We start from the raw sequence: 22,818 nt of genomic DNA on the forward strand, positions 1-22,818 counted from the left end.
GGAACTATTTTCAAGATGATAATATGTAATATACTAACAGGTGATTTCTTACTGTTATGTTTTTTTTTGTTTGTTTGTTTGTTTGCTTTGTTTTTGTTTTGTTTTGTTTTGTTTTGTTTTGTAGTTCTGTATTACGTGTACCCTTACACCGCTTTGGTTTGTTTTGTGTTTTTCTCTTTTTCCTCTTAAATAAAAAAAAAAAAAAAAAAAAAAAAAAAAGATTTGCGGGCTTGCTCGGGATTAATGGGTGACCCCCCCCCAAATTATTTTTTCACTGATTGATTGGCTAAACATCTGTAAGTATTTGGGGTTTTTTCTTTTTTGCCTGTTTGTAATCTGAGTGCACATATTTATAACTGCAGATAAAATGAGACAACATCTGGGGACCTTTTACCCCTTTTTGTATTTTAGGACTTTTGGGGCCCATTCATAACTTTGGGTTTCGGCCCATATGGGGTTTTTTGGCCCATTTGTAATTGGATGCGTGCAGTGACTGCAGATGAGCTAGGGCTCTTTCTGCACTGGACTCCGGGGGCTATTGCCCGTTTGTAATGTGGTTTAAACATTTGTAATGGGGTTTAAACCCATATGTAGAGCTTAGGCCCATGTGTAGGGCTTAGGCTCCTGTGTGTGACCTAGGCCTGGGTGGGGCATTGGGGCCCGTTTGTGTTCCTTTAGCTGCCAAACTGGGGACAGGAAAACCCTCATTTGTGTCTTTAATGTTGGTCTTGTCTTTTGTGGCGCCTTGTTTAACGTTTTAGTCCTCAATTAATTACTTGTAACCTCGGCATGCCTTTTAAAAAGTATTTTTCTTTCTGGTTAAAATGTGAATATATGTGCATATATATATGTATATTTATGGTTTTTAAAAATCATATCAACTTTACCAAGTAAAAACCAGGTCATACTGTAATTGAGTCAGTTAAAAAGGTTACAGTTTTTTTTTAAAAATATAGCATTTTAATATGGTAAAAAGACATAAAATGATTAAATATGTTTTAGACTACTAAAATGGTCATTTCAAGGATTTTATTAAAGGTTTTAATGTTGTCTAAAAAGCAAGAGAAAAAGTAATTGACTAGTAATAAGTGTTAAAAAAGTGGTTTTGTTTTAAAGTAAAAATATAAAAGAGAAAAAAATTCATCTTATACTGGAAAAAGCCGATCTAAATTTAAAAGAAATAACTATTGTGCCTAATGTGATTGGTGATTATAGAAATAAAATACAAGTTCTTGCATGTGCTGTGGACATCTGGGAAATTATGCAGCAGAATTAATTTTGTTACTTATGAAAAAGCCCTTTTTTGTTAAGTATGTAATTTCAGTAAAACAGTGGCCTGCCACATGGCACCCTGGGACAAAAAAGCAGTATGCCATCCAGTTGAAGCCTGCCCTCTGATCCGGAATGCCAGAACCATGTTTTCCTTTTTTCCACCCTGATTGGACAACCAGAGGTAAGGAGGTTCCCCAGTATCGCCAGTTGTTCTCAGTAGCCATTAGGGCACCCTTAAAAACCCACCAATTTGCCCAAGATAGTAGAGATGAAAAAAAATGGCTAATAAGTCTCCCTCAGGGTTTTCTGAAAAGACTGTAAAAGGCCTATCACATTTATACATCGGTAGCGCCTAAAAATGCAAGGGCCATTAATATTCCCTTTGTAACTCAGTCAGCCCCAGATATTAGACAAAAATTGCAAAAGTTTGAGAGATTTGAGGGAATGCCCTTCGGTCAGTTATTAGAGGTTGCTTAAAAGATATTTAACAACTGGGAGGACCCTAAAGATCAGCTATGAGGTGTCATGGTTTATGTCTGTGGCCCCCAATCCTCATGTGTTTGAATTGTGCATAACAATTCACTCATTGTCTAGTGCTTAGATTGATGGTGTCAGTGCTCCACCCACATAGGGGTGGAGCCAGGATGTGATGTAATGGCAAGAAGAAGGTGTGTCTTGCTCTTTGCTGGTTCCTGTTTGCTGTTTGCAGCCGCCATGAACTGTGGCCCAGCCATGCCCGCCTGCCTTGGAGCCAACTGAGTGTGGACTGAAACCTCCAAAACCTATAAGAAATAAACCTTTCCTTTCCCAACTTTGGGCTTTCAGTATTTTGTCTCAGCCACGAGTAAAAAGTAACTAAGACAGAATTTGGTACCAGGAGTGGGGTCGTTTGCTGTGACTATACCTGACCATGATTTTCGAGAGGCTTTGGAAATGGCTTGTGGGCAGAATCTGGAAAGGTTCAGACATGTCAACTGGATGCATAGAGCTGGAGAAGCTTAGGCTGTTCTGTAGAGGAGATTCTAGTCAGAGCTCAGGAGACCAGAAAGCTGATAAAAAGCCTGATGGTAAAGACCAGGCTTGGGAGGTTTCTGCTGGGAAGAAGGACTGCATTAGTTATTGGACTCCATATGATGTGTGTTATGGCTTGGCAGAAAGTTTGTCTGCATTTTGCTCCTGCCCAGAGACTTTGCCTGAGACTGAGACAAAGCACAATGGACTGATTAATCTTGAAAAACAAATTAAAAAGCAATCGAACATTGAGGGTGTGGCATGGCTATTGTTGGGGGCTTTCAGCCAGCTATATGTTTCAAATCAAGAGCAAAGAGCCCAGAAGGATAATTTACAATGCTGTGAGTTTGGCCAGAAGGAAAATTCCAGGAAGGCTGTGGATTGTAAAGAGAGAGTTAAGATTTTGATTGTTGATGGGGAACAGAGAGATAAGAAAGATGGCCCCGGGGCATCCCAAGAAGCGGGTCCCCACCCTTTGCAGCCTCACTGCAAAGGTAAAGGAATTTGTTCAGAGGAGAAGGCTGCAGAGCACCATGCTCCAAAATGGTGACAGAGGCCATATGAGGTTCCAGAATGGTGACAGAGGCCACATGAGGTTCCAGAATGGAGGCAATGTAGAGAAGCTTTTTCTCACAATCAGGCAAACAGAACCCTGTGATCCAGGCAACTGAACCCTACAGCCAAGAGAGAGAAAAGCCAGGCTACTGCTTCAGCTGGCAGCAGACCTTGGTGGCATCCACAAGGTGCTGTTTTTAGGTGCAAGGAAAATGCACAAATTCTGAGGTAAGACGGCTTCCACTTCGATTACAAAGGGCCTGGGAGGCCAAGCAGTGTGCCCCTGGGAAGGCAATTTGTGAAGATGTAAAGGTGAAGCCAAAGATGCAGTGGAGACCCCAAAAGTTTGGAAAAGCCAGGAACGTGGGTGATCCAAGGAAAACTGCAAAAAGTGAGCAGAGAGGATTTAAGAGAGAAGCTGCCAGAGCTGATATCCCTGGAAGTGCCCTGGGGGTGGAATCACCCAAGCCTTTTGGAGCTTGCAACCAGATTGCTTCAGATGCTGAGCATGGAACTCTAGGACTTAATGTTTGTCCTGCTGGATGTTGGACTTGCTTTGTTTCCAATACTTTATATTCCCCTGTTTGTAACTTTTGGAATGGTAATGTTTATCTTGTGCCTTTGCATTTCAGAATTGTTTAACCTTGTTTCCTCTGTACAGGGGGTTACAGTTAAGAGTTTGCCATAGATCTTGGAGGAGACTTGCAACTTGGACTTTTCAGCAATGCTGAAGTTGTTAGGACTTTGGCAACTCTAGGAGGTGGACTAAATGTCTTTTGTATGAAGGATATACATGAGTCCTGGGGCCAGGGGTGTCATGGTTTATATCTGTGGCCCCCAGGCCTCATGCGTTTGAATTGTGCATTTGTTATTCGTTCATTGTCTAGTGCTTAGATTGATGGTGTCAGTGCTCCACCCACATAGGGGTGGAGTCAGGATGTGATGTAATGGCAGGAAGAAGGTGTGTCTTGCTCTTTGCTGGTTCCTGTTTGCTGTTTGCAGCCGCCATGACCTGTGGCCCAGCCATGCCCGCTTGCCTTGGAGCCAACTGAGTGTGGACTGAAACCTCCAAAAACTGTAAGAAATGAACCTTTCCTTTCCCAATTTTGGGCTTTCAGTATTTTGTCTCAGCAAGGAGTAAAAAGTAACTAAGACAAGAGGTTTCTGCTGGGCAGAAAGACTGCATTGCTTGTTGGACTTTCCATTTTAAAAAAAAGACTCTTTCCTCCCGGTGGATACACGCCATCCAACAGATTCCAGTCTCTGTGACTAAAAGGCAAGTGCAAAAATTTCTAAGAGCCATAGGACTGATCCAGAGTTTGAGACCCTGGCAGAGGCCTGTTGCCTATCTTTCCAAGAGACTTGATTATGTGGCAGCCGGATGGCTACCTTGCCTGCGGGTGATTTCCTCGGTGGCCCTCCTGGTAAAAGAGGCTTAAAAATTGACTTTTGGAAACTCTTAATTGTCCTGTCCTATTTGCTGAAGGCTCTCATCAAGGCTCCACCAGACTGATGGCTGCCCAACTCCCAAGTCATGCATTATCAGGCGTTACTTCTAGATCTGACTACCATCAGTTTCAAGGGAAGAGCAGCTTCAAACCCTGCTACCCTGCTGCTTGATGATGCCCCTCCTTGCCCCTCCAAGACTGAATTGGGGACCAGACTTGACAGATGTGCCACTATTCAGTTACTTTATATTTATCTGATGGAAGCAGTTACATCTATCAAGATAAGTGGGTCGCGGGAGCTGCCATTACCACAGACTCTCAGATTCAATGGGAACCAACCTTGGAGCCAAAAACATTGGCCCAATGGGCTAAACTCATTGCCTTCACTGAGGCCTCAAGTTGTCAAAGTATGCATTTGTTACTGCCCGTGTTCATGGGGCCATTTATCAAGAATGGTGCTTATTGACTTTGGGGGTCAAAAGATTAAAAATGCTCCCCAAATTCTGGACTTATTGGCTGCCATATGAATGCCAAGGAGAGTGACTATTATCCACTAAACAGCCCACTAGGCAGGAGATGGCCTTGTTATACAAAAAATAATTTGGCAGACACCACCGCCCAAAAGGCAGCCACAAAATCAGTGGGGATTGTGATGGCCCTGACATTACTGCTGATCCCACCTACTTTGTCAGAGCCTATTTACACTTAAAAAGACTTGCATCTAGCAGCTCAACTTCCGAGTGATCCCTGGGGACTAATATCAAAGTTATCCCAGTCTGTGAGCCTCAGATGCCCTCAGTTCCAATTGGTGAACCCAAAACAACTGCAACAAATAGAAACTGATCACTACATGAGACTATGCCTAGAAAACATTAAGCTTGGACTTCAAGAAAATAAGTACTTATTAGAAATGATAGATGGGTTACAACTTTGCCTACTAAAGTCTGAGTCAGCCCTGATAACTGTTTCCCTGTTTTGGCCTCCATTTTTATCCATGGGGTCTGACAATGGCCCGGATAACTTAAAAACTAACCTAAGCTTTGCAGATCAATTGGAAACTCCATTGTGCTTACCAGCCTCAAAGTTTAGGACAAGCAAAAAAGATAAGTCAGATTTTAAAGACAATAATTACTAATGGCCTTAAAAACTAGCGAGAACTGGGTATGTCTCCTTCTTTTTGCTCTTTTGCATGCATGATGTACCCCCTACGTTGCAGGTATTTCCCCTTTTGAGGCTTTGTATGAGAGGCCTCTTCCTCTTATCCTTAAGATTTCTAAAGAAAAATTAGCTAATTTGGCTAATCAAGATCTTATTAAGTCCCCCCCCCTGACTTTTCAGCCATTTCTGACTTCCATCCACTGGTTATTTCGCTGCTGCCCACTTCGAGGACAAACACCCTGCTGTGGAGCCTGGACACCAGTCCTTAGCAAGAGGCATCAACCATAAATCTCTTGAGCCACAATAGACTATCAAAGTAGCCAAAAAGCCTGCCTGGATTTATCATTCCCATTTCAAGCAGTTCCCAGCTTCCAAAGGCAATCAGTCTACAAATAAGTGGGCTGTCATTCCCTCCAAGAACTTTTTAAAGCTTGAGATTGACAAATGTAAATGATAATCTTGTGTTCTCCCTTATAGAGACCCCAAGGAAGCGTCTGTCTGGCTTTAAAAAAAATTGTTACTTGTATGACAGAATAGAGTAAATTTAAATGTTAGTTTTCTTTCTCCTTTTGGTGAACAGCTCTAATAATGACAGCTGCAAGACCTTTGTTAATCCTCCTATGGGGCCTTGTATTGTAAACAAGTTGATAAACTATGTCAAAGGTCTTAAAGCTTATGATTTTAAAGACGCAAGGTTATAAACAGAAACCTAACAAGCCAATGATTTGGATCACAGACCAAAATCAGTTGGGGAATGTTGCACACTAGCAAAGGAGCTTCATTATATTTGTATTATACCAATAGACCTGTAATGTGACCTACTGCTCTATATGCATGTTTCTTTTCCTCTGGGTGACCTAACTGATATGTTAATCAATGCTCTCCTCTGTAAAGAATTGTAAAACCTAACCTAATTGATATGTTAACCAATGTTGCCCTCCACAAATAACAGATGTGGTGCTAAAATAAGGTAGCAAAAGATTGTTAATTGCTGCTAGACTCCTCTGTTCTCTGCTGAGGAAAACAAAGTTCTTCCTCATGAACAGATTTCCTGATCCACGCCCATAACCCTTACTTTGTGAGCTGTGATGTGTACATAAAGGCGGCAAGTGTAGTGAAATGACACACAGCTTTTGCAGTTTCCAACTGTACTGTGTTGCTAGGACTAGGATAAAATAAATAGCACTGCTTTTAAAAATATGTTTTTGCCTCATTTTTTAGACTCGAGTTTGGGGGCTCATTTGTGGATTACAAGAATTATCAAATGTCCAATGGGGAGCAAAGTCATCCCTGATTGAGAATCACTGTTCTAATGGTTTATTAACAGTGGCAATAAATACTAAGTAAAATATTTTGTGGATGACTTCTGTTTTCATTTTTCTATGCCATATTTTAGGAAAAAAACATTAAGTGATGGGTATATTAGAATGACAAATCTGTGGGTAAAACTCATAGCTTAAAGAAAAAAATAATGTCAGGCCTGGTATGGTGATGATCTCAGCAGTTTGGCAGGCTGAAGCAGGAGGATCACAAGTTTAAATCCAGCCTGTACAGTTTAGAAACTTGGCAAAATTGCTTCAAAATAAAAAAGTTTTAAAAGGTTTGGGTGGGGCTGGGGATTTAGCTCAGTGGCATAAGTGCCTGCCTTGCAAGTGTGAGGTTGTGAGTTCGATCCTGGTACTGATAAAAGCTAAAAAGACAAAAAAAATTAAAAACAAAAGGTTTGGGTGTGTAGTTCAATGTAAAGACCCTGAGTTCAACCTCTAGTGTTGTAATAATAATCAGAATAATGTCAGAAGGGTTGGTAATTTAGCTCTGCAGTAGAGCATGTCTCTAGCATTTGCAAGGGCTTAGACATTATCCCTCCAAGTACAAATTAATAGTAATTTCAGAGATGACATGATCATCTATATAGGAAATCTGATAGAAGTCATTAAAATGCTAGTGATACAGTTAATTTCGCATTAAGTAATGCTTTGATATAAATTTGACTTCAAAATTTTGTTTTTGTTGTTTTTTTTTTTTTTTTGGAGATCTGTCTCCATAGAAAACAACCACAAGCCAAGGATTGCTTACTTGTATCCCGGACTGGCCTTAAACTCTCAGTCTACTAGCTTCAATCTCCTGAGTGTTAGGACTGCAGAAATTTGTCACCACATCTGGCTTAAAGTTTACTTTTTTAAAAAAGAAATAGAAATACATTGTACCTAATGAATGGGCTCAATGAATAATACTTTTGGGAAGTCCCAAATAGCTCCCAGAGCTATCTACTGCTGGCCTTTCCATCTGCCTTTTAGGAATCAGAAGATCCACAGGATGCTAAGTCTTAGCACAGTGGCTGCCATTATGCAGAGGTCTGTCACCAACATCTGGGCAGAGGGGGTCTCCTATCTTCTTTGTGGAAAGTTACTGCACACTGAGAACACCACTATTCTGATTTTCCACACCATAACCTGCAGCCCTGACAGTCAGTAAGTCCCCAGACTCAATTGGCCATAGACTTTCCTGCTTGAAAATGTATTCTCTATCATCTAGACACACTCTGTACAGTCAATGGGTTTACAGCCTTCTCCCATGGTAGAGACTAGCATCATGGTGAAGGATCAGCCATGCAGAGTCCTCCTATAGATCTGTGGCATGGGCCAGTATGACCATCTATATCACATTCATGGGGAGTATGTGTTAAGATCTCTTGTAAGGGTCTAACACTGTGCTCTGGGATAGAGCTCTGGCTTAACATCTGCAGGCCTTGGGTTCTATCCCTAGCACTGCAGGGGAAGAAATGATTCCTTGTAGCTAGGCATGTGATGCATGCCTGTAATCCGAACACTTTAAGAGATAAGGTAGGAAGATCACAGGTTTAAGCCCAGCCTGAATAACTTATCAACTTAGCAAGACTCTGTATCAAAATAAACTCACTGACCTCTAGACTTTAGAAAAAGACTTCTGCCTTACTCCTTGTAGCAGATTTCCCACTGGTCCCCAAAGATATTATGTCATAGTAGTTGAAATCTGTAAATGTTACTTTATTTGAAAATGGTTCTTTTGAGTGTATGATTGAGATTATTCTAGACTTTCTGGTCCTAAATATATTTCTAAGTGTCCTTATCATGCAGAAGCAAAGGAAAATTTGACACAGACAGAAGAGACAGTCACGTGACTATAAAGACAGACACTGGAGTGTTGCATCCACAAGCCAAGGATTGCTGGCAGTCACTGGAAACTAGAAGCAAGGAACAGACTCTCTTAGAACCTCCAGAAAAATGCAGTTCTGCTGACAGCTCAATTTCAGCCTAGTAAAGCTGAATTCATAGTTTTGATCTCCAGAACTGTGAGAGAATAAATTTTAATTATTCTATGTTATGCAAATTGTGACAATTTGTTTCAGCAGTTAGAAGAAATTAAAAGTATCTTATTGGGTGTTATAAATTATGTTGTACTGGCATAGGAGAAATATAACTCTGAACCTGTTAGATGTTGGATGTGCTGAATTCATGTCCCCCAAAACCAGAGAATCAGTTATAAGGAACAGTGGAGGTTAAGAATAGAAAAGGTTTATTGAGAGATAGCTCCTGATATACAGGAGAGGTCCCAAAATTGGGTTGCCAATGAAGCCCTTTGTCAAGGGTAATTTATACAGTACAGTCACAATGTGGGTACAATGTGGGTCAAAATGCAATCTACCTATAGGGTTACAAGTATAGCCTTTTAGCCAATATTGACTCAATATGGAAGTGAGTCACATAACAAAGATATATGGAAAGAACAAAGACATTTTTGGGAAAGGATGGGTCCAGATGCTCTGCTCAATCTCCTGGGTGACTGAGGCTTAGCTGGGCATCCTGGGCCACGTGATGCTAATTATGGTATAATCTTAAGTCACTGCTTATCCCTTAGGGAGGCAGGTAGGCCTGGCTCTCGTATCTTTGTCTTGAGACTGGTCTTCTTCAGATGCATCTCCAGTCACAATTCTGATGTCTTTACTTTTTGCTGACTTCCTTGAGAGATCAGTCCCTCTCTAACTATATATTAATTTCTATCTAACTTAGATCCCTGTAATAGTACTTTTTTGTATTAAGATGAATTCATTGATTCAATCCACCAATAAATGTCACAAGCTACTGTGGATTCTTCGCCACATTAAGGTGGAAATCAGCCCTGGGCTGGTTCTTAAACTTGATGATGTCACCATCATCATTGTTCACCCTGTTCTTTGGAGTCCTCATACTAGCTTCCAAAATATCACCAATCAGCTGAGGGTTCTTCCTTAATTCAAAGGGAAGGCACAAATTCACAAGCTACCTTGATGTTAGCAGCTCCCAGCTTGAGTGTCAGTACCTCTTAACTCCTACTGCTACAACTGTTAATATTAAAGTTCCTGGTGTCTCTCAGCTGCCCCACTTAGCAGCCGGAATTCATAGGCCCCTTGGGAGCATTTTGGAACTCTTCATCAGCTCCTGACATCTCTCCAGGGCTCTTTTGCAGGACTCTGAATGTTTCCACGGGTCATTATAGGTCTCTGAATCTCTTCAGCTTTCCTCTGGCTGCTAATCACGCTCAGGGATTATAGCCTGTAGTGTTACTAGCTCTTAGCGCAACCTTCTTAGCCCACTCTACAAGAGATAAAAGTTACCAGTAGCCAGTAAGATCAGTAGAGCTCAAAAGAGGCTTTGCTATGACTTTCATTGTGAAGCTTTATTGTAGCACAGGCAGTGTGCATTTTGCTGACATGTTTTGAGACATTCAGAATAATAGCATGGACTGTGCTCTCTCTCACTGTGGTCCAGTCCAACCCAGCAGACCTTATTCTTCTCCTGCTTATAATTGGTCCACACTCACTCTGCAGAGCCTGTTTCATTTTCTACTTCTAATAACTGTAAAACCTCTCTTTAAAAAGTAGTGGCATGTAGAGCAATCATCTGGGATAAGTCTTTATAGGAACCCTGCTATAGTAAAGGCAAATATTTCCCATGGGAGTAGCCATGGGTGTCTAAAAGAGCCTCAGGTGTCATGGTGTTGCCAGACAACACAGTTTCCAGTGATTCTGGGCTCTTTCTGTTCCACCCAAAGAATTATCTGGGATTGTCAATGAGCTGTTATCTTTTATCCAAAATTTAACACAACTTTTATTTAAAGTAAAAAAAAAGAAGGCAAGGAAGAAAAGGAAAGAGTGAGGAAGAGAAAAGCATGAAGAGATACATCTTACAAGCAGGTCAGGCCACTGCAGAAACAGGAAGCCAGCAGACCAGCAAGAGAACAATGGCTATGAAGTCAGTGGCCTCCATCTTTCATATCCAGATCCAGTCCATCAAAAGTTGCTCTGCCCACACATCCTGGCTATGATTGATAGATCATATCCTATTGTTCAGCCTGCATTTCAGCTTGTTACATCCCTTTTCCAGCCAGCCTGCCATTCCCTAATCTTCTGCCTCAACAATGCTAGATCACCTGAACTGCAGAAGAGGCTGCTTGACTGGCTGCTTCCATGGAAACAGGGAGGCTTAGGTTTCAACTGCGGCAAATTTCCATGAGTTTCCAGGAGCAGTGATATTGATTATGGCCCAGGAGTGTCAGGAATCTGGGTCTGAGAGATTCCAGAAGCTGAAATATGCAGTAGATTCACTGGCTCCCATTGAAGAAAAAGAATTTTCAGGATGTATCAGACAGAGGCACTAAAAGGTTCATTAGATGAAAATGCACTGAAGAGCACAGTTGGGGTGCCCAGAGAAATGAGACAAATTACAGGTTGAAACTAGGAACATTATTTATTTGAGGGGGTGAGAAGTCTGGGAACAGGTAACTCCCCTACAAAGGTACTATCATATTCCATAGGGTAGTCTTCTTCCCCTTCTTCCTTCTTTCTTCTTCCTTCCTTTTCTCCTCATTCTCTCCCTTCCCCTTACCATCCCCCTCCTCCTTTTTTGGATAGGGAATTTAAACATTCTTTAGATTCTTTCAACCATCTCCTTTAATTTAGGGTCAACCTCTTTCTTGGTTTCTTTGGGGTTTTTTGTTTGTTTTTCTTTGTTTTTTGGCAGTGTTAGTGTGTTTTCCCTGTCACTGTTGTTGTTTTTAGGAGGCTGGTTTTTTTGAGACAGGGTTTCACTTATATAGCCAAGGCAGACCTTAAATGCATGACAATCTTCTTGCCTCGGCCTCCTGAGTACTGGGGTTACAGGCATGTACCACCATGCCCAGCTGTTTCTCTCTTTTTTTCTCTCTCTCTTTCTTAATTGAGACAGTTTATGGCCTTTTAGTGATGGACCTGGTAGGGAAAGAGTTTTAAATCAACCCAAATGATGTTGACATGAGGCAACTTTAACTGAGTCCTGAAAGTTGAAGTCTTCTTAAAAGTACTGTGTATTTATTTATATTTTTGTTTTTGTTTTTGTTTTGAGATAAGGTCTCACTATGTAGTTCAGGCTGGCCTTGAACTCAGCAGTCCTCAAGTGCTGAGATTATAGGGGTGCATCATCACTCCTAGTTAAACATACAGTTTTTGGTTATGATTTCATGTCTGTTTCTAACATTTTTATTTCTTTTATACTACTTCAGTGGGATTTGGAAAGATTTAGAGTTAAAGCCTTGGGCCCCTGTCCATCTCTGATATTGCCCTCTGGAGGATGATCCTCTGGCCACACCCCAGAGAATTGGTAGCAGCAATTGAGCAGCCCAGAGAAGGGAGAAGAATTGTAGCTGTCATCCAAGTCGTGGCCTCTGTCAGGGCTGCAAGAGCAAGTGGCTACCAAGAGAGCCCAAGAAGATGCTGTAGTTTTTCACCTGGGTCATCCTTGAGAACAGGGAAGGGAAGGGGCTTGAAAGCTGTCCTGAAATCACACACTGTCTAGCTGCCAAAAGGAAAAGAAAAAGGTGAGACCATGCTTTCCTACCTAACAAATAGTTGAAACAATGTGGAATAAAAGTTAAAACCACATTTTGGACTCAATTCAAATTGGGAGTGAATCACAGTTCTGTCACCAGCTGACTGTGTGATCTTAAACTGATTGCTTAATTCCCTGAGCTGCAGACTAAAAATTTTTACAAAGGGAAATGATAACTGCACTTAACTCAAGAAAAGGTAATGAAAATTAAATAAAAGGTTGCACAAAAGGAGCTTTGTTTGGGGCCCAAGATTCACTGCCCTCTCCTTGTCATGATGGAGCTCTTTGTTATTCTAAGGGGCAATTTAGTTAGATAAGAGCTGTAATGGAAAGCCCAGAGGACACTGGGGCCTACTAGAGGCACTATTGGCAGGGGTAGACTTCCCAAAGGAAATTATTTACAAATCCCTTGAGGAACACAATAAAGCTTTAGTGTGGTAGATACTGTGGAGTACCAACTTGATTGGGTTTGGAATACTCCCTGAGGATTGGTGAAGCACACTTCTGGGTGTGTCTGGATGTATCATGGAGGCATGGCCTTGAGTTCTTTGTCCCTGACCTCTTCCTCTTTGGCACTGTTTCTTCTCTCTGCTTCCCAGTCACCATGAACCATGTAATTTTGCTTTGCCACACCTGTTTGCCATGGTGTTTATGCCTTGGAGCCAGGTGACTATGGACTGAATTCCCCCAAACCATTAGCTAAATTCTTTCCTATTTCAAGTTATGGGTGTTAGGTACTGTGTCTCAGCAATAAGAAAATGACTAATATACCTAATTATATGGCTACTGTTTTTAATATCATTGCTACAAATATAATGAGTATCAAAGAATAAAATATGTAGAAGCCATGCTGGGTCTGGGAGGAATATGACAAGAAGCCAGTTCACTCTTCCTGTGAGCTTCACAAAGCATGTGAGGCCCAGGAAGAGAGACAAGCCAATTTGCTCTTCTCATGAGCCAACCAGTGCATGGGCTTTAGCACTTTCTTTAAATCAAGAATACAACCCCCTTACACCCATAAGCAACTGGCTGATTTGGAGAATAGCAACTGAGGTACAAAAATAACTAAATGTTTGTATTGTTTGATTGGCTTTATAGATGGAAGACCAGTAGTCTGAGCATCTATTAGGAAGACAGCAGCATATAATATAAAAATATGGAGAACTGTTTGTGAAATCCAATATGGTTCTCACTGTTTTGTTTTGTTCCAATTTATTATTTTGTTTCATTCAATGTTCTGTTTTGATTGGCTTTATTATGTTTTACTTGATTTTACTATGTCTGATGGTATGGACAACTATTTTGAAGACAAGATTTATTATGGTAGCCATTGTTGATTTCGTACCATCTTGCTTTGAAGTTCTGTACCATTTTCACTGTTTTGATTTGATTGGCTTTATTCTGTTTTATTTTGTTATGTTTTATTCTCTCTCTCTCTTTTTTTTTTTTTTTTTTTTTTTTTTTTTTTTTTTTGTCTTTTTCCTTTTATATTGGTCCAGGGATCGAACTCACCACTGCCTGCTTGCAAGGCAGGTGCTTATGCCGCTGAGCTAAATCCCCAGACCGGTTTTATTCTCTTTTTTAAAAAAAGAATAAAATATGTTTCTTGCTGTTAGGTTATGAAGAAAAACATTCATAGATTTTTAAACTTTAAACTTGCGTAATTTTGGCAAGGGAAGAGAACAAAAAGTCAACAAGAAGTAAGCCCTCCCTGCGAGTCAGCACCATGTGTGGGCTTCTAGGGGGAGATCCAGACACCAACCCCTTCCAGCCTATGGGCTGGGAGACAAGAAGAGCCAACTCCCTCCCCTGACTATCCAGCGATAAGCGATCAGCTGATCCAGAGAAACACAGGCTACAATGATAGCTACTGAGGTAAAATACAATTTAATGCTTGTAGTGTTTAGTGTTTCATTGACTTTGCAGGTCTAAAGCTGGTGGTCTGATCATCTATTCAGAAGATAACAATATGCAATGTAGCATCTATGGGAAATCTCTTTCTGAAGGTGGTAGCCATTGTTAATTCCGTATTATCTTGTTTTGAAGTCCTGTATCATTTTTCATTGTTTTATTGGGTTGGATTTTATTCTATTGTGTCTCATTTGATTTTATTATGTCCAATGGCATGAGAAGCAATTTCATGGATAACAAGATATATTATTGTAGCTATTTTGGATTTACTATTATCTTGTTTTAAAGGCCTGTATTGAGTTATTTCCTTTTTATCGGTTCTATTCTGTTCTAATTGATTTGATTTTTACTATGTCTGAAGTTATGGGCAGCTACATTGAAGACAACAGGAAGCATTATGGTAGCCACTGTTGATTTCCTATTGTTTTGAAGTCCTGTATCTTGTTTTGAAGTCCTGTATCACTTATGCTGTTTTGGTTTGATTGGTTTTATTCTGCTTTATTTTGCTTGGCTTTGTTGTCTTTAAAATAAAAATTACTGGGAGGAGAAGGAAAGATAGTAGACAGATAACAACTTGATACAGAGGCTCCTTGAGACAGTCAACATAGAATTCAACATAATACAGTGGGGAGCCCCAAACAGAGGAAGATGAATTCTCTTGTCCAAAGAAGACATTAAGGTGAGAAGAACCAACTAAACATACACTCCCAGTGCTATTATTGGGACAGCTAAAGGTTCAGTGTTTCTGCTGCAGGTGACTTGCTGATTGTCCAAGGTCCTGCTGCAAATTGCTGAGGTCCCGCCATGACTTGCCGAGCCGTCCGAGGTCCCGCTGCTTCAACTCACTGGAAGCACAGTTACGCTGAGTTCAGGGGTCGGTGAGCTGAATGGAGAGCTGAGTTGGCAGGGTGCCTACACTGACCTGTGGTGAGTGATGGGAGTGGAGCCATTCCTCAGCAAGAGGGGCTCTGGACGACAACATTCTGGGACTGGGCAGGACTAGCAAGTACAAGGGGCAGCAGTGACTTCAGTCTGTTGTTCCCTTCTTGAATGGGATTGGTGGAGTAAGCCAGGCCTGGGTCACATGACCGGGCTGAGACCCAATACATTATCCTAAATCAAGTCCCTACAGCGGTAGTGCACACTAACCACACTAACCCAGTGAAGACTCAGAAGTTTGACTCATCCTGAGGGGAGGTGGCACAAAGTAATACAGTGCAGACCACAGCAGTTTGACTGACCCAGATGGGAGGCAGCACAAAGGAATACAGTGCAGGTCACAGCAGCTTGACTGACCTGGAGGGGAGGGGCCAGTATACACTGTCCTGGTCTGCAACTCACTAGCACACAGCACTGGGAAGGGTCATCTAGCCAGCACACCTCAGAAGAATTGTAACCAACAAAGAAAGAAACTGGGGCCTCCTGGAAGAAACAAAAAAGATAGGAAGAGGAAGCAACAACAAAAAGTCCCCAGGTCCCAACCCTGAGAACATTGACCCAGGACAGGTAAATACAAAGGAGAATGAGAACAGCAAACATGCAGTATCAGACACAACACCAGTGGACATAAGGAGATATTTTTGGGACCTCATAGAGGAGTTCAAAAGTGAAATATTTAGCCAAGTAAAGCAAGATATAAGAAGATTAATAAAAGAGATGCTAAGCACCCCTCAAGCAGACACAGATGGAAGAAGGGAGGAACTCAAACAAAGGAGAGAAATATTTTTAAAAATACAGAATATATGAAGCAGATTCAAAGAAATTATCAGGAAATTAAAAACTCTACGGAAAGATGGCAAATCAGCTGGAAAGAAACTAAGGATACATTATCCAAACTGGAGGACAGATTTGCAATGTGGGAACATGAAAGGAAAAACTTTTAAAAATAACAAGGAAACAGGCAGTAACAATACAAAGGCTATAAGACAACAAGAAGATCTATGACATAAGAATAAAGAATGCGAATGGATAAGCAGGGGTACAAACAAAGGAACTACAAAGGCTATTCACAGAAATAATTAAGGAAAACTTCCCAAACATAGGAAAAGGAAATGATATTCTGATGGATGAGGCATACAGAACTCCATCCACCTACAACCAAAACAGAGCTACATGCAAGCATATAATAATCAAGATCCCAGAAATTCAATATAAGAACAGAATATTAAAAGCTGTTAGAGAGAAGAAACAGATAAGCTATAAAGAAAGGTACATCAGAATAATGTCAGACTTCTCGACACAAACCATCAAGTCAAGAAAAGCCTGGAGCAAAATATTCCAAGTCCTGAAAGAAAATAACCTCTATCCCAGATTGATATACCCTGATAAACTGTCTCTAGAAATTAATGGAGAAACAAGATGCTTCCAAGACAAAGAGGAACTTGGGGAATTTGCAACTACCAATCCAACACTGTAGAGAATACTGCAATGCATTCTAGAAAGAGAGAAAAGCACTAGGATTTCAGGAACAATGGCAGAGCGGCCACAATGAATAGAGCAGAAAACAGAATGAAGAAGATAAGCAAACAACTGATGGCAAAAAAAGAGCATAGCAGAAATGAGGCAGAGAAGGTTGGTTATAATCTCTAATATAGATGGCCTTGATACACTAAATTAAAAAACAGAACCACATGTGGAGTAGATCGGGAGGCAGGGTCCACCAAGATGCTATTTATAGGAAATATAATTAACGTGAAAAAGAGTACATGGACTGAAAATCAAATATGAGGAAACAATGCTCTATGTGACAGAGAACCAGAGAGTAATAGGGGCAACTAGACCAGTATTTGTGAATAGGTTAGAAACACAGGCTTTAATAGATAAAGGAATACAATTAGAGATCAAGTCCAGGAGAGAGAAGATGCAGAAACACTTAGGTACATAGCAGGTTGCCACCCAATTTAAAACCCAGGGTCTTGGTCAGACCCAAAATGTACAGTGTACCCTGGGAAAGTGAAAGGGGAGGGAGAGTCTTAAAAAAGATGGAAGACGTTTCCGGGAGAACATGGCGGACAGATAACAGCAACTACCGGAGGCTCTCTGAAAAACTAGGCTCAGAAGCCAGGTATGGTGCGGACTAAAGAGACATAAGCAGGTGGAGTTATGCTCTGCTGACTCAGGAACGAACTCGGCTGAGAGAAACCAACTTGGAATGCAGTCCTGGTGCTAAAACAGGAACAGAAAAGTCTCGCTGCTGAGGCTGGACCCTGCGCCATTGGAAGCCGCGATTTGGGTTTCCCACCGCGCGGTGGCTGGCTGCCTCTACATCGGCTCGGCAAGGAGAGAGACACGCGGAAACTCTGAGAACGGGAGTCTGAGAACGGAGTCGAAAACAGGACAGGCAGGGAGGCGTGCACTGACTTGTGGCGAGGTGAGTGAGAGAAACTGACACTCCACCACAGTTTGACTCCAGCGGACTTTCTGGGCCCGAGCAGTCCTGCGGGAGCAGGGCGCAGTGGTGACTCCAGCGACACATTCCCCTCTCGGGCGGGATTGGTGAAAAGTGCCTGGCCTGCGTGACGCTGCCGGCGGACCCCGTAGGCTGGCCCAACCCAGATCCCAGAGCCTGACGGAGGCCGGGAGGGGCAGGCCCCGCGTAGGCTGCCTGGTGCGCAGTGGTGAGTGGGAACACCTAACCGGCGCAATTCGATCAGACTGTGGCTGACAGGGAGAGAAGCTGGGCCTCTCATATAAGCTTGCATATATAAGGAACAGAGAATATGGGAAGAGGCAGCAACAAGAAAGGCTCCTCGGCCCCCAATTCTGAGAAACAGGCAATAGCGGACACCGCACCAATACACATAAAGCACCATATAGAGAGCCTCATAGACCAATTCAGGAATGAAGTTATCAACGACCTGAAGCTAGAAGTATGCAAAATAGTTAGAGAAATGCTAAGCCCCACCCAAGAAAAAACAGATGGTGGAATGGAAGAACAGAAAAAGAGGGGAGAATTGTTTGATGGAGAAAACAGGGAAAGCATAGAATACGTGAAGCAGGTTCAAAGGGACTACCAAGATACTAAGAAGTCTATCGAAGACTGGCATAACAGCTTGAAAGAAACTAAGGACAGACTATCTGAACTGGAGGGCAGAATTGTAATATGGGAGAATGAAATGAAAAACTTCTTAAAAATAACAAAGAAACAAACAGCAATAATACAAAGACAAGAAGATGATAAGAGGATCCATAACTTAAGGATTAAGAACATAAAAGAAGAAGTAGGGACACAAACAAATGAACTACAAAAGCTACTCACAGAAATAATCCAGGAGAATTTTCCTAATTTAGCAAAAGGTAAAGATACTCAGATGTATGAGGCATACAGGAGCCCAGCTACCTACAACCCAAACAGAGCAACACCCAGGCATATAATAATAAAAATTCCAGAAATTCAATACAAGAACAGAATATTAAAAGCTGTCAGAGACAAGAAACAGACCACTTACAAGGGAGCACCCATCAGAATTACAGCAGATTTCTCTGCACAAACCATCAAATCACGAAGAGCGTGGGGGGAAATAATTCAAGCTTTGAAAGATAATAATCTCCAGCCAAGTTTGAGATATCCTGCACAACTGTCCCTGGAAATTGATGGAAAAACAAGGTGCTTCCAGGATAAAGAGGAACTGGGGGAATTTGCAACCACCAATTCAACTCTACAGAGAGTATTGCAGGATATTCTAAAAAAAGAAAAATACAAAGAATCCAGAAATAGTGGAGGCCACAACTAATGGAGCAGAGAACAAAGTGAAGAAGACAAACTGACAGCAACTGACAGAATAAGAGCTCAACAGAAATGAGACAGAGAAGATTGGATGATAGGAAAAGCTATTTTGGAGAAAATGACATCTTAATAGGTAATACTGATTTAGTATCATCTTGTTTTGAAGTCTCATCTAGCTTTTGTCCTTCTGTCTCCAATGGTCTAAATAGGTTGTATCTTACTGCATTTTATTATGTACGATAGTATAAGCAAAAACCTTTTAAAGACAAGGAGATTATACAGAAACCATTATTCATTTTCTGTTAGTCGATTCTAAATACTCTGTAATGCTGTCATTCTCTTAAATGGTTTTACATTGTTTTGATATACTTAATGCTACAGTATACGAAGTTGTACTCAAGGATTTCAAGGAAAGAGACAATATGGTAACTACTTTTAGGTCAGGATTATCTGATGGTGAAACACTATTCTGCTTAAATGGTTATGTTTTGATCTGTGCTGTTTCGTTGTTATGCCCTCTTTTATCTCAATCTCCACTCCATTATTTACTTTTTTAATACTTTTTAAAAAATTTTTATCCTTTTAATTAAAGGAAAAAAATAGCAGGATATATTATAGTAACCCACTTTGACTTTCCATTACCTCGATTTAAAGCCCTGTATTACTCTCACCATCTGGTTTTTAACTGATGTTCCCCTATTCTGTTTTGCTGGATAGTATCAGGTTCGAAAATTTAGGCATCAGCTGTGAAGATAATGAGATTCATTATAACGCCCATTCTCGTTGACTTTTCTCTACTTTTGAAGACCTACAATGTCTCCAATGGTTTGGTTTTGTCGGTTTTGTTCTTTACTGTTTTGTTCAATTGTATTAAAACTAATGGTATAGGCAATTCTATTAGAGATAGCGGGAGGCATTATGGTAACCATTATTGATCACCTTGTATTATGTTTTCACATTATCTATTATGTCCACCCTTTTGCCTTGACCGATTCTGTTCTGTTATGTCACATTTGGTTTTACTCTCTTCCAAAAAAGTAATAAGAACCGTGAGAGCAATGAAACCCAAAATGTGTAATAGTCATTGTACAAAAGAGAGGAAAAGAAAGTGCTCTAAACTATATAACTGCATGTATATTTAAGTGTATAAGATAGAATATGATATCACAGAGTTTTATTGGATCATTGAACAGAACTGTTTGCAGTATCATTGATGGAATGTCCACTTTACAAGCTTTAATTTTGTGACTTGAACAATTATTTCTAAGATGACAATATGTAATCCATTAACTAGTGATTTCCTACTGTTCATTTTTTTCTGCAAATCTGTATAACTTGTACCCTTTCTCTGCTTTTTTTTTCTTTTCTCCTTAAATAAAATTTAAAAAAAAAAAGATGGAAGACGATATTGTTAATAGTGTATCAGGATTTAAAACACACATTACTCCCACCACTCTGCTTATATTGAATTTATTCTTTTTTTGATAGATTTTGTTCTGTTCCAGTTTGTCTACTTGCATTAGATTTGAGGGCACAGACAGCTATCCCCAAAACATCAGGATATAGTACAGTAATTATCTTTAATTTCCTATTATCTTAATCTGGAGCCCTGTATGACTTATACTGTTTTATCATGACTGATCTTAGTTAAATCTGGTTTGTTTGATGGCTGTTTGGTATCGACAAATTTTATTCAAAACTGATATGATTGGTAGTATCAAGTCTGAGCGTATAGGCAACTACACTGAAGATTACAAGACTCTATGATACACATTCTGGATTGATAACTGCTGGTTTTTGAAGTTCTATACTATATACAAAGTTGTGTTTTTATTAATACTATTATGGACTGATACATTCAATTATACTATGTCTGATGATATAGCCAATTCTATTGCAGATAATAAAGGACAACTCAGGAACCATGGTAGAACTCTTTGTACAATGGTCTTAATGTTTTTTCATTTCATATGTTTATAGGAATATGTTTTGTTTTGTCTTGCTTTGTTTTATTTCTTCCTCTAATATAGAAAGGATAGAAATACATGTTAAAACTCATGCATGTGTAGAATCTATAAACAGTTTGTGAGAACTGATCTTATGACACATGATGAAATGAACAGATACTTTGAGGAAAAACAGACACTAAAGTACCCAGTGCTGATAGTGGAGTGTCATAATGTGACACCCAGCAATAGTATTGTTCTTTTTACAGTGATTTAGCCTGCTTGTGTTTATTCAATCTCAACATAATTGAAGATATGGATAATGGCATGTATGTTTAAGTGTATAGGACTGATAACCATATTTCTAAGTTTTTGTTGGATAGTTGAACAGAACTGGTTGCAATCTCAATGTTTGTATCCTCTCTTTATATGCTCCACTTTAGTAACTTGAATAACTATTTGTAATACGACAATCTGTAATCATCAGTTAGTGATTTCTTTTTATTTTTTTCTTTGAAATTATGTATTATTTCTACACATTTTCTGTTTTGTTTAGTCTCTCTTTAAATAAAATTTTTTTAAAAAGACACTACAGTACCCAGTCTGATCCCGGAGTGTCATGATGTGAAATCCAGCAATACTATTATTCTTTGTTCAGAATGATTTTAACCTGCTTTAGTTTATTTAATTTAAACATAAATGAAGATATGGATAACTGCATGTATGTTTAAGTGTATAGGATTGACAACCCTGTTAATAACTTTTTGTTGGACAGTTGAACAGAACTGTTTGCAGTCTTCATGTTTGAATTCCAACTTTATATGTTCCACTTTTGTATCTTTAAAATTTGTAAAATGTCATTTGTAAAATGACAATATGTAAACATCAAATAGTGATTTCTTACTCTTTATTTTTTCTCTGAATGTATGTATTATTTCTACTTATTTTCTGTTTTGTTTAGTCTCTCTTTAAGTAAAATTTTTAAAAATAAGGTAAAATGAAAATTACTTGTCTGGGGATTTAGCTCAGCAGCTCAAGAGCTTGCCTGGAAAATGCAAGGTTGTGAGTTCGATCTCTGGTACCAAAAATAAAAATAAAGTAAAATAAAATAAAAATTACACAAAAGTTGATATTTTTCTTAAAAACTTTAAAAAATATCTTAAGTTATTATGAATATCCTAGGAAATATTCTAAGAAAATTAGAGACTGATGGAATGATTAGAAATGATCCGCATACATACAGGTATGATTAAAAATATGGAGAATGTTTAATTTAAAAAAAAAATATTACAGTGAAAGGCACAATGCCATTAATCACCCTCAAAATACATTGCATTGCTGCAAACATTATTATGCCATCATTCTTGCCACTTTCTGAAGCAGTTCTGAAGTCTCCTTTCATTAGTATCTTTAGTTGCACAGTTGTGACTGCCTTGATGTCCTGAATTGACTCAAAATGTTTACATGTCAGGGTCATTTTGACTTTGGGAAGAGTCAGCAGTCATGCAGTATCAGGTCTAGTGAATAAAGTAAATAAGGACACATCAGTAATGTTTTACAGCCTTCTTTTTCTATCGAACGTCACTCATTACAGCAGTCACAGTATTTTCCATTACATCCTCTAAAGACACTCACAAAAGAGAACTCATAGAACTATTTCAGAAAGTACCAAGAGCAATGAGATACGCGTGTTTGAAATCTGAGAGAGTATTTTGAGACAGATTAATTGCAATGTGGACTTTTTTTGAGGTAGGGTTTCTCTACATGGTTCAGGCTGGCCTTGATCTCATTTTGTAGCCCAGGCTGGCCTTGAACTCACAGTGATTCTCCTGACTTAGCGACCTGAGGGCTGGGATTACAAGCGTGCACCACCACAAGCCGCAATGTATTTAGTAATAATAAATTCATTA

At 39.9% G+C, this 22,818-nt stretch overlaps 1 protein-coding gene across 1 annotated transcript in view; it reads left to right on the top strand.

Annotated features, from left to right (window-relative positions):
• Positions 1–22,818, top strand: part of LOC101789335 (putative protein SSX6) — a 42,138-nt gene that overhangs the window by 10,022 nt on the left and 9,298 nt on the right. The window lies entirely within an intron of this gene.

The sequence above is a fragment of the Cavia porcellus genome, unplaced genomic scaffold (assembly GCF_034190915.1).
Source record: "Cavia porcellus strain 051 isolate PalLab524CR breed Dunkin Hartley unplaced genomic scaffold, mCavPor4.1 scaffold_3, whole genome shotgun sequence".
NCBI classification, from domain to species: Eukaryota; Metazoa; Chordata; class Mammalia; order Rodentia; family Caviidae; genus Cavia; species Cavia porcellus.